This window comes from Thunnus albacares, chromosome 16 (assembly GCF_914725855.1).
Source record: "Thunnus albacares chromosome 16, fThuAlb1.1, whole genome shotgun sequence".
Classification (NCBI taxonomy): Eukaryota; Metazoa; Chordata; class Actinopteri; order Scombriformes; family Scombridae; genus Thunnus; species Thunnus albacares.
The window spans coordinates 21,606,986-21,618,031 of NC_058121.1; positions in this window are offsets into that span (position 1 = coordinate 21,606,986).

Consider the following 11,046-nt stretch of genomic DNA (forward strand, 5'->3'; position numbering starts at 1 on the left):
ACCACGGGCAAATGCTTTGAACAGGGCAGAACAATCACGAATCTCTGAGGAAAATCTTTAGAGTTGGAGAGCATGAAGCCAATTCCAGCTTTGTTTTTCACTTCTCTTTGTATTCTTTCAGATCTGTGTGGCCTCAATCCCTTTGTCTCTCACTCCCCACTATTTCTTCCACTTTTCCTATAATTAATAGGTTATTAATATTTCAGCAAAGCACAGAAGAACACACACTCGCTAAAGAAAGAGTAGTCACATTAAATTTGATTTTAGCTATTGTTTATGAGTTCAAAAGTGGTACAGTTTTAGAAATTACTCTTGAATATCTCTACTGAACTTTAAAGAGAGTGAATGGTTATTGAATGTGACTGTATAGGGGCAGGAGGCTGAACTGATTATCAGTGATATAAGAGGGAATAGGATGATAGAATTTTTCTGCCTTATGGTGGATTCAATTCTATTACCAGCTGCATAATGTGCAATAGAGTGTCCATCAATTCCAATCTATGGGTCAGGATACACAGTAATGCAATAGCTGAGAGCTTGATCAAGGGCATGTGTTCTGTATTCTACATGCATGTGAACCTGCAATACTACATGGACAAACTCATCTCAAGTGGGAGTTGAGCTTCTCTCTAGAGACATAATTAGAGGGAAAATTTTTGATGATGAGAAACGCTTCTAGGCGGATTTTCAGTGCAGTGTATATGGGATTAACTGTACATTACATGGGCTTCTAATCCGTAGGCACACTAAGCCAGGAATTAGCATGCGTGATTAGCGTTTTAAGCCAGCTATTAGATGAGAATAATACTGTAATTCACCTAAAATGGCTTGCAGTGTTTTGACTATTCTATAGTCTGCATGAACTATTCCAACAACCTAAACAGGAGACATAAACAGACTCTTGGAGGAATCCTAGTGGAGCAATACAAGCAAAAATTAACTACAGTATTTTTTTTTTTATGTTTATTTACTCAAGGAAGGCTTTCCAGTGTAACTTGCTTTTTTCCCCCTGCGGCACTCTGATTCTCACTTGCAGTGTTCAATTTTTGGAGCTGCTCAGTACAACCAGGCTTCTTCTTTTGGCCTCTGAACAGCTCCTCAGGAGCAAATGGGGCTTATTAATGTCAGCTGTAGAGAGATGAGAGAGCGTTTCTCATTCTCTTCTCAGGCTACCAGATGGTCTTGATCTGAACTGGCTTCTTTCCGGCCGCAAATCTTCCTACAATCCTTAATACTAATGCTACCTCCATATAGATGGATTTGAAAGGGAATGCACAAAACCAAAATTAAAAAAGGCATCTCTTTTCCTGAAGCAATGTATAAAAGAACATCTTGTTTTGTTGTATTAGTTTTGGTTTCTGCATTCTTTTTTTCATTTCTAGACACAACAAGACTAGGAGTTGACAGACAAGCTAGCAGCTCTGTTTATCGCATTCAAAATCGTGGTTTAGTGTGTTAACATGCAAACATTTACATTACCAATAAACACAAAGTACAGCTGAGGGGAATGTCATTCTTTTTGCAAGTATTAAGTCATAAAAGCAAATTATTGGACAGGGGATCACAAAGTTATTAAATTTATCTTGAGGGGGACATGAATGTTGTAACAATTTTAATGGTAATCAATCCAATAGTTGTTGAGATTTCACTCAAAACGAAACCAAATGTCAACCGCATGGCGGCGCTAGAGGAAAGGTCAGGGGTTCACCAAGATCTGTAGGATTCATCTACTGGGGACGATTAAAATGTCTGTACAAAATTTCATGGCAGTCCATCGTGAAGAAAGTTGAGATATTTCACAGGCTAAGTGAAAATATCGACCTACTGATGGTGCTAGATGAAAAATAAGAGGATCAGTAGAGTCAGAATTCAAAGTGGTGGACCAGCAGACAGACATTGCCACCCCTAGAGAAATGCTGCTAGTGTGGATAAAAGTGTCTACAGAATTGTTCTTCATCTGTGGTAAGGAAATATATTTCAATGTCACAGAATTTTCTTCACCAAACTTTATTTTGAGTTGCAACAGATTTTTCTATTAGGAAAATCGAACTTTTGTAAACAACAACCTTAAGGTCATTCTCAATGCATTTTCCCTTTAACCTCTTCTTGTGCAGCCTCTGACAAACTCATACCACCCCCTTGTATTCTTGCTATTCTTCTGATTCCTCCAAGAACATTGCTAAGTCTTGTAGACTGTATCTTTAAAAATTCATCCCCTGGCCTCCATGTTCGTCGAGCCGCTTGTCTTGTAGATGCCCTGCTCCTGCATCAGTATTCCACAGATGGAGCTTGCTCTCCCTCTCGCTGTATGATTGTGTACCTGTGCAGGGAGTAAGATCTACAGGCAGATCAGCTGCACCCCAGAGTCCTGCCACCAGAGCAAAGCTTAGCCTTCGATTCCTAACATCCGATGGACAGGAAGAGGAGAGGAGCAAGATGGACAAAGGAAGGCATACACAGAGATACATTTAATGTATATCTAACATTTAGATTCATAAACACACACACACACACACACTGAGATATACTGCCATAAACACAATCCCATTATACACAATGTCATCAGCACTTCATTTTCATAATGCTCTGATAGTAAATTTGTGTACACTACATAAGCAGCAGCAAGGGAGTAAGGAGAAGATAGCATCTGGATTATTCAAGGGCACTTCAGCAGTAGTGTTGGGAAGTTTGAGTGTTTATTTTGTCTTCTTCTAAATATATCAAGTATTTTGAGTTTTAGTGGACTGTGTTGCACTGCTTTCAGGCCATTAGAGCAAAGGACACGCTAACAGGATGTGTGGGTACGGAGTTAAAAAAAGCAAAATATGATTCATTATCCTCAAAATATTAGGCTGTAGTCTCTATGAAGCTGAAAACTTATTAAATCAATGCATATTTTACTTTACTGTTATAATTGTGTTGATCCTATGTGAGTATTATCTTTACAGTAAATAAAGAAAAATCTACTAACTCATATCTATGTTGTATCATGACAGTAGCAGAAACAAAAATGACCTGGAGGCAACAAGGGTATTTAGATAAAAATGCAAAACAATTATTAACACTAGCAAGCACTAAAGTAGTCGAAGTATCAACCAAACTGCAACAGTGAGTCTCTCCAAAGTCAGCAGGCAGCAGTAACAGTATCCTCAGGCTAACAGGCTAACAAGCACTGAGTCTACTGTCTCACTCTTGCCCCCGAGCGGTCTCTTCGATTTTCTTCAGTGTCGAGGGTGGCGAGTATGTACGAGAGTTGGTATCACTAGCAGCTGAATTAAGTCAAGTCAAGTGGAGTCTAGTATACAGAGTTTGTAGTACTGAACAGTCTCAGTAGTGAGCACATACAGCTATGGTAAGCACTAAGGGGCAAATTTGACAGTCACCACCTGCACTGCAAGCTGAACATTGTCACACAGCACTCAAGAAAGCTTTTAATACAGTTTAAGGTTCTATTTTTATAGTTAGCACCACCATCAGTGGGAATGAAGACTGCAAGTTTGAAAATGAAGAAAATCTGGCGGTGAGGAGTTACACCATGTCAACACAGAAAGCGTTGCATGAGGAGCACATTTAGCAGAGCAGCAGCAACAGCGAGTGCTCCGTCTGTGTGTCTACATTGGAGGCGTTCAGGCACGGTGTTAAGCGTGGGTCACCTGCGTTTTGGAAGCACTGAGAGCCCAATATAAAATGACTGTAGTGACATGCGAGGTGGAAAAATAGACTTGAAACCTAAAAATACACTTCGGGTTGTGGTTAACTCGTGAGCTGGTACGTGAGCTGTGTAGACGGTCGTATTGATTAATATAGAAGCGTACTGTTCTGCCACAAGTGCGTGACACAGACGGCTGAAAAATGCAGCTGACATGCTTTTCAGTGTAGACACAGTGGTAAAAAGAAGTGAGCTTACCAGACCTCTGTAGCCCGCTCGTTATCTTTGCTTAACGCTAGCAACTGGAAGCGACATTAACCGCCACTAGCATAACACACCTGAATCCCTGAATGTACTGTTGACGGTTGAGTTGCATTGTGGGTAATATAGGCACCAGGTCTTGACAAGGAAGGGGGAATAAAAAGACCATATGGTGCAGTACTGTTTTTAAAAAAAGTTTTTATCATCTAGGTTTGTGAATAGATGTATACTCAGGTCTCCAACATGAAAGTTAGATTTGCTACACACCCGTCCTTACAAACTGCAGAAATAACAACTCCTAAATCAGCATGCATCTTTAATCAATGCATAAAACATAACTGCTTCTAGCAGCAGCTACCGCAGCCCCCATGATGAATGAAAATAATGATGGTGGGACAGAAATGTCACTCAATGGAGCACAGCGTTAGCTCAGACAGAGCACTGAAGTCCCACTTGTATTAGCTGTTTGGCATCAGCTATTTCATTCATACTTCACACACTGGCTAAGCTGTGTGGCTATCAGCTGACCAGTCACATCCAATCATATTTGTGCAGGTTTACAGCACAGCCAGGTGTATCACTGTCACTCTGCTGATGTGCTTGTGCCAATGCTGTTTGCTGCTGCAGCTCCCTTCTTTTTGGTATTATTGATCTAACTAAAGCTTAGTGTTTGTGTACATATTTATCAAGATGAATACTGTTCCCAGCAGAATTCTCATTGTTGCTCGAATTCTTTGAAAGTTCCCTCAAAGAGAAGAGCCTTTTCCACCAAAGCTAACTGTATAACCATTTACTATAAATAAAGTCTCTCTTATGAAACTAGTGATTGGTTAGGGCACAATAAAGACCCCTCACAAACAGAAAATGGCTATCATGAACAGGATGTGAGACTGAATAATGAAGTGAAGTAAAATGGCAGTTCAGTTTCATTATCAGGCTACTTCCTTTCTGCTACTGAGTGTTGGTACTGGGCGTAAATAATTCCCTGGTTGTGTTAGGCCATAACTGACAGTGTTACAAGTTAGTTCATGTGCTAGAATAGCCAAGAACAGACATTCCCATCTGGCTGATTTAGCTGTAAATGAATTGAATTTCCTATATACCACAATACTGTATTAATATCAATTATACATATATATATACACAAATGTACATACATATGAACATGTGCATTTAGGTGTATGTATGCAGGAATGGATGAGTGAATGTACAATGTATATCTGAGGTTGTTCTAATCTATTAGCACTGATCAGCTTCATTGTGCTGTCATGCAATGACAGTAAAGGCATTCTATTCTATTCTATACGTTCACCGATAAAAGGTTTTATCCATATTATCCTCATATTCCCTAGTGTGCAATATATGTGAATGAAAACAAAAGACGTGTTGGCCAGACAATTGTAATCCATACTTCATTGACAATAACAGCACATAAAAGCATAGAGAAAAGTATTATTGGCTTATTTTCTGCTCACTAATGATTCCGTCACACTTAAGCAAGCAGCTAATAATATATAACCCCTCCTACTCACCCCACAAAAAAAAAACAAAGTCACAGAGGCAGGGGCCGTCTACAGTACCCTTGCAGGCCTCACAGTGTTGATAATATGCCAAATGCTGTGAAATTAACTCGCTTTCCACCTTTAATTTTGTGTGAACCAAGGCACCGCTGTTGAAGAAACAGATGAGAGTGCACCTGTGAGGAAATGTACTCTGCACGTTTTTGTGGATGTGTGTGTGAGTGGAGGGAAGGAAGGAAGAGGAGAGAAAGAAAGAAAGAGATAAATGTGTTCCATGCCAGACTGTGTTTAATTACATCCTCAAGAATAGAATATGAAGGCATCAATTATGCCCACTCACCTACCGAATGTTCTGCATTAGGTAAACAGGAGGATACTGTTTACTCTTGACAAATGCGCTCCAGAGAGCATGAATAATTGTGAAGGGCACAACCTCTGCCTTACAGAGATTAATATTTATGAAGGCATTTTTGTCTTTTAATTTTCTCTGAGAGCTCTGCAATAGCCAGGGTTTATAGGTGTTTATGGGAGGGAATCAAACCTCTGTGGAAGGATATGATGGTATAATCTAAAATGTTTTGGTTTTCACTCTTTATTTTCCTACTTAAAGCAGGCATGTCCCTGGCCTTTCCCTGGCTGAACCTGCTGATCGATCTAAGCTAACATCACATTTTTATTATCTGAGATGAGAAACTCTCTCTGTCTCTGCCTCTTTCTGACTCAGTGCTTCTGATATTTTACCTTTATTCAACCTCATCTCAATAGCACATCTCTTTTTTTATCTGAACTTTCTTGTATAGAACTTCTACCCATAGGGAACTCATGCACTATGTATGGCATCAATCAGAGAACAAACACAGCACTTCCCTGCCTCCTCTGCTCCTCTCGGTTACCCCTGGAGACATTGTTTATCCAGTTTATATGTTGGGCCGGTTGCCTGGCCTTGGTGAATCTGTTTGTTGCTTCCCCTGGCAAAAATTGCGGACAGCGAAGCATCGAATGGAGGCACGATCAAAACTCATTTCTTCTCACTGTTGTATTTCAGTCAGTCAAATTGCCAATCAACGGTCAACCTGACACACAGAAACACAAATGGATAGAAAGGAGGTAAGGAAAAAGAAGGTAATGCCCTTCTATGTGTGTACAGTAAGGTGAGATCAAGACTGAAAGAGCATAAAAGTTTTGCTTTTCTGACACGCTGGCAGGTGGAACAGGTTGTTAAGTTTAATCCATCATGCCAACGGTAAAAGGGTAGCACATACACTCACACAGAAACAGCAATAGTGTTAGGCAATATATGGTGGTCTCTCACAGTCACCATTCTCTGCCTCGCTCCAGAGTCAATAGTCCAGATTTCATAGCCATATAACTCCCGAAGGGACCAAATGAAATCAGATCATTGCAGCTAAGGTTAGTTACAGCTACCAGTTGTGTTCACAAATAATTTCACAGACTTATTAGTGATGTGCTTCTACATACTGCCCATCATTAGCTGTAAACAAGTGAAACCTCATATTCTTCTTAACAGACTTCAGTTTTAAGAGCATCACTTCCCTCAGAAGAAGAGGCTCTTTTGTAAATGTGTGTGCGTGTGTGTGTTGTTGTTGTGGTCAGTTCATTTCACAGCATGCGAGAAATATGCAACTCAACACTAACATAAATTTGACTGATCACCCGGGCACTCCACTTTTATAGAGGCAGTGAAAACGTCTGTTTCACATATCATCTCAAAATCTCCCATAAACGTTCAACTGTGCACATATCCAGTTATTTAGAGCACCTGCACTGAATGTACAAAATATTTAGGACTCCCTGTTATTGAATCAAAGCCCCTTTTTGCACAATCGCATCAAAGCTTTGAAATCCTTCCTCCTGCCTCTCTTCATTTCCCTCCAAGACTTTGTCTTGGAGAAGTGGGAAAAAATAAGACAAATCATTGAGGGATAATGGCTTTTACCTGGATTCACCTCATCAGTGTGTTTCAGAAGAAGAGCATATTCAATGCATGTTAAATGTGCTGTATATATTTGGCACATGGCTAGTACCACCGCTGTGTTTGCTGGCTACTTATTCCCCATCAATGGAGAGCTGTCTCTCTGGAATGATGAGTCTGTAAGGGGAGAAATGTCTGAGGAAATGAAGGTGATCATCTGGAAAAGTTATGCTGGCAGTGATTAGAATTCACTTTGCCTTCTTCGGGATAATTACACTGATTACATGTCAATAAACGTTCCCTTCATTAATTCCAAAACTCGTACACTGCAGACTGCCTTTGATTGTGTTGCTTTTTATGTTCATTAGTGTTTCTCCCTGGAATACGATTGATGGCACAGTGGAAAAAGCCTATAAGGCAGCATTTAGAGAACAGTGTCCTAAAACTCTCTATAGAGACCCAGATGCCCAATTCTAAAAATATTATTGTCATGAAAGATTTGGACAGACAGATACTATAAGCTGATTTATAGTTCTGGTTGCTAATAGATAATTATATGAGAGTAGAATTACATTTGACATGCAGTCACTTTTGTGCCTGAGTGTGCTATGGTATTATAGATTGATATGATTGAAATTAATGCCACAATATTAATAAGAATTTTGTTCTGCATCAATATTTATAGCAATTTGTGCAGCTCACCAGTTCATTCTTGCTCGTGGAAACAATTCACTCCAGTTCCTCACTTGTTCTGGAGCCTTTGACCATATCACATGATCTTCATCATATGAGTGCGGACCTTGAGTGGAGATTGTTTTGTCAACTGTTGTTTCCAAAGGTCAGTAAGGAACTGGCAAGCTCAACTTTTAAGCCAACAGGAGGAGACAAAGTCCCAAAAGTGCTCAGAACAATGAAAAATTCAAACATCTACAGTTTGAATACAACTCAGAATACATTTGCTGATGAAGACTGTGTGATACAGTTGAAAGCTCCAGAGTAAGTGGATCTTAAGCAGTGCTTTGAGCGAAATGCTAACACTAGCATGACAACACACTAACAATGATAATGCTAACATACTAATGTTTAGTAGACATGATGTTTACCATGTTCATCACCTTAGTTTAGCTAGTTAGCATGTTAACATTTGCTAACACAAAGTAGCTACTACTAACAATGTATTTTTCAAGTTTATAAAATGCACAACTGGACATTCAGTTATTTTTTATGTCCTGGGTGTTCAAAATGTTGGTTTTTTTGTGTTTTATGTCTTCAAATGATGTTACTAGGAATATCTCCTGAAATCATGTAAAGTATATGAAAACCTCAACTGGCTTGCTAATGCTCAAATACATATAATTTATGATGTTTGAATCTTATAATATTAAATCTAAATGCCAGACATGAAAATGAAATTCTCCTATATCTTGGTTGACAATTTGAGTCTTTTTTCTTGATTCAAGACACTGGATGAGTTTCAGGTAATTGTTTTTGGTTAATTAATAAGGTCATTACTTTCCATGGGATAAAATTAACTAACGCTCTCAACTCACACAAATACAGACGTTAGCACTTTATGTCATCTGGAATGAGTTGTTAAGGATACAGACTATATAACAAGCGTTACTAAAGAGTGTGTGGGCCGTATTAAATGCTTACTCATATAGAGCTCTTCTCGCCTTCCTGTCTTAAACTTCTTAAATCACAGACGTCTCAGTAGCAGCTGGAAGTCGCTTCTATTCAAATGCTGCAGTTCCCCGGAGCACACATGGCAGATTGTTAATTACAACAAGTCTGGGGGAAAATTACTTTATCGATTTGCATCAGACCCGCCACTCTGAGAGAGAATACAGAGAGGCTGAGCCAAATTTGACTGACTCTGATCTTTATATAAAACAACCTCTTCTGTCCAAGCTGCCGTAGCAAACGTTTTATGTCAGCTGTGACAAATTTACCTTAACCCCATGACGTCTCAGTCAGTTATGCATCATTGGAACTTTGCTGTTGAGGTGAAGTCACCCAGCTTTGGGGCGCAGCATTCCTCCATATGTCTGAGAGTGTCTGATATGGCTGTTCAGCTACAGCACCTCTGGGAGTGCTGCAAAAGTTCAGAGAGGGAAAACGAAGGTTGTGCAAGAGGAGTTGGGTAGCAAAATAGAGTGGGATGAAAGAGGAAAAGATTGAATAGAGGGGGAGTGAGAGAGAAATAAAGAGAGGTCAGAGACCCAAGAGGAAAGTAGAGGGACAGAGAGAGAAAAAGAGAAAATCTAATGTGCCAAGGCCAGAACCAGATAGACAGAGTCACTCTGGGCAATGGAGACATCAGGACTGACAGAACTGGCCAGGGTCCAGGTAAGAAAAAAAGGCAGGCTGTACAGGGAATTAACTGAATGGCCAGGGGCATGGCTTCAACAGCCACGTCTGGAGAACTGACAACTGTAGATGAGCCAAGAGACACTGAGGAAATATGTCAGGCAATCAGCTAAAGCTGACAAGCGTAGCCGTGGTAGCTAAAAATCTATTGACTCAATAGGACCTGACTGCTGGATATGTTTCTCCAGGAATGCTCAGTGAGGTGGGGGCAGTGTGGTCATTCCACTATTAGTTTTGCTTGTGTTGAGCAATGAATGCAAATTTCAGTAGTCAATGTGCAAAGCTGCATAAAAGGTAAACTTATCAACCTCCAATCTTCATGGCTATGCTCTAATTGCTCTGCTTTCCAAACACTGATACATATATCTGCACCTGCCAACATGCTGCTGCAAGGGCACACTGATTAACACATGCACAAACACATTTTTTTTTTAATCTGTACTTTTTTCTGTATAAGTCAGTCACATTGTTACATGAGAGAGCACATTTCAGAGAAAACAAGCACACAAACCAAAGTCTTTAATCTATAATTGATCTGATACGGGTGTAGATGTTTGGCCCGTGGCTAATAACAACCGCATCATGTTCCTGACATCAGCCAATCCATTTGCCAAGACTAAAAAGATCTTTTTTTATTCCCTTTGATGAACATGTACCATAGCCAGTCTAGATAACGACACATGTGGAAAGCCTCATAGATATTCAGCAGAATGCATGATCTGACATCTAAGAAATTAGCTGCTTAGCACGGTCAGCTATTAGTATTACTAATCAGATTTTGTGGATGCACTTATCTTTCTTTTGAAACACTGATTTCATATCCTAGAATGCTTTTCAAGGGGTACAGTAGTGTTTTGGACCATCAGTCGTATTTTTTACGCCTGTTTAAATTCCAAAGGACAACCTCTTTGCATTGTGAATGTTGATGAGCGCTGATTAAACACGCTCCATGCAAAAACACCTGTGACAGCTACCGATATTTACTGGATCTTTAACTACTTCAAAGCAATCTTATTATCTCATTATCTCATTATATTTGCATTCTGGTGAGCCTTCGTTTGCTGCACAGTGCTAAATGAGTCTTATTAACAACTGCCTCTGTCCTTGAGAAAAGAGGGAAAGAAAGGACAGGTTGATGGGAGGAATAATCTCCACCATAGCTTGTCTTTAAGTGGTGATTTGTTTAAATTTACCTGGGATGTTATTCACAGTGTGTTGGGAGGCATCATATTGATATAAGCACATTATGTGTGAAGTTCAGTACATAAAGTCGGGATATGACAGACTGTCAAGGTTAAATACTTCTTTATCAT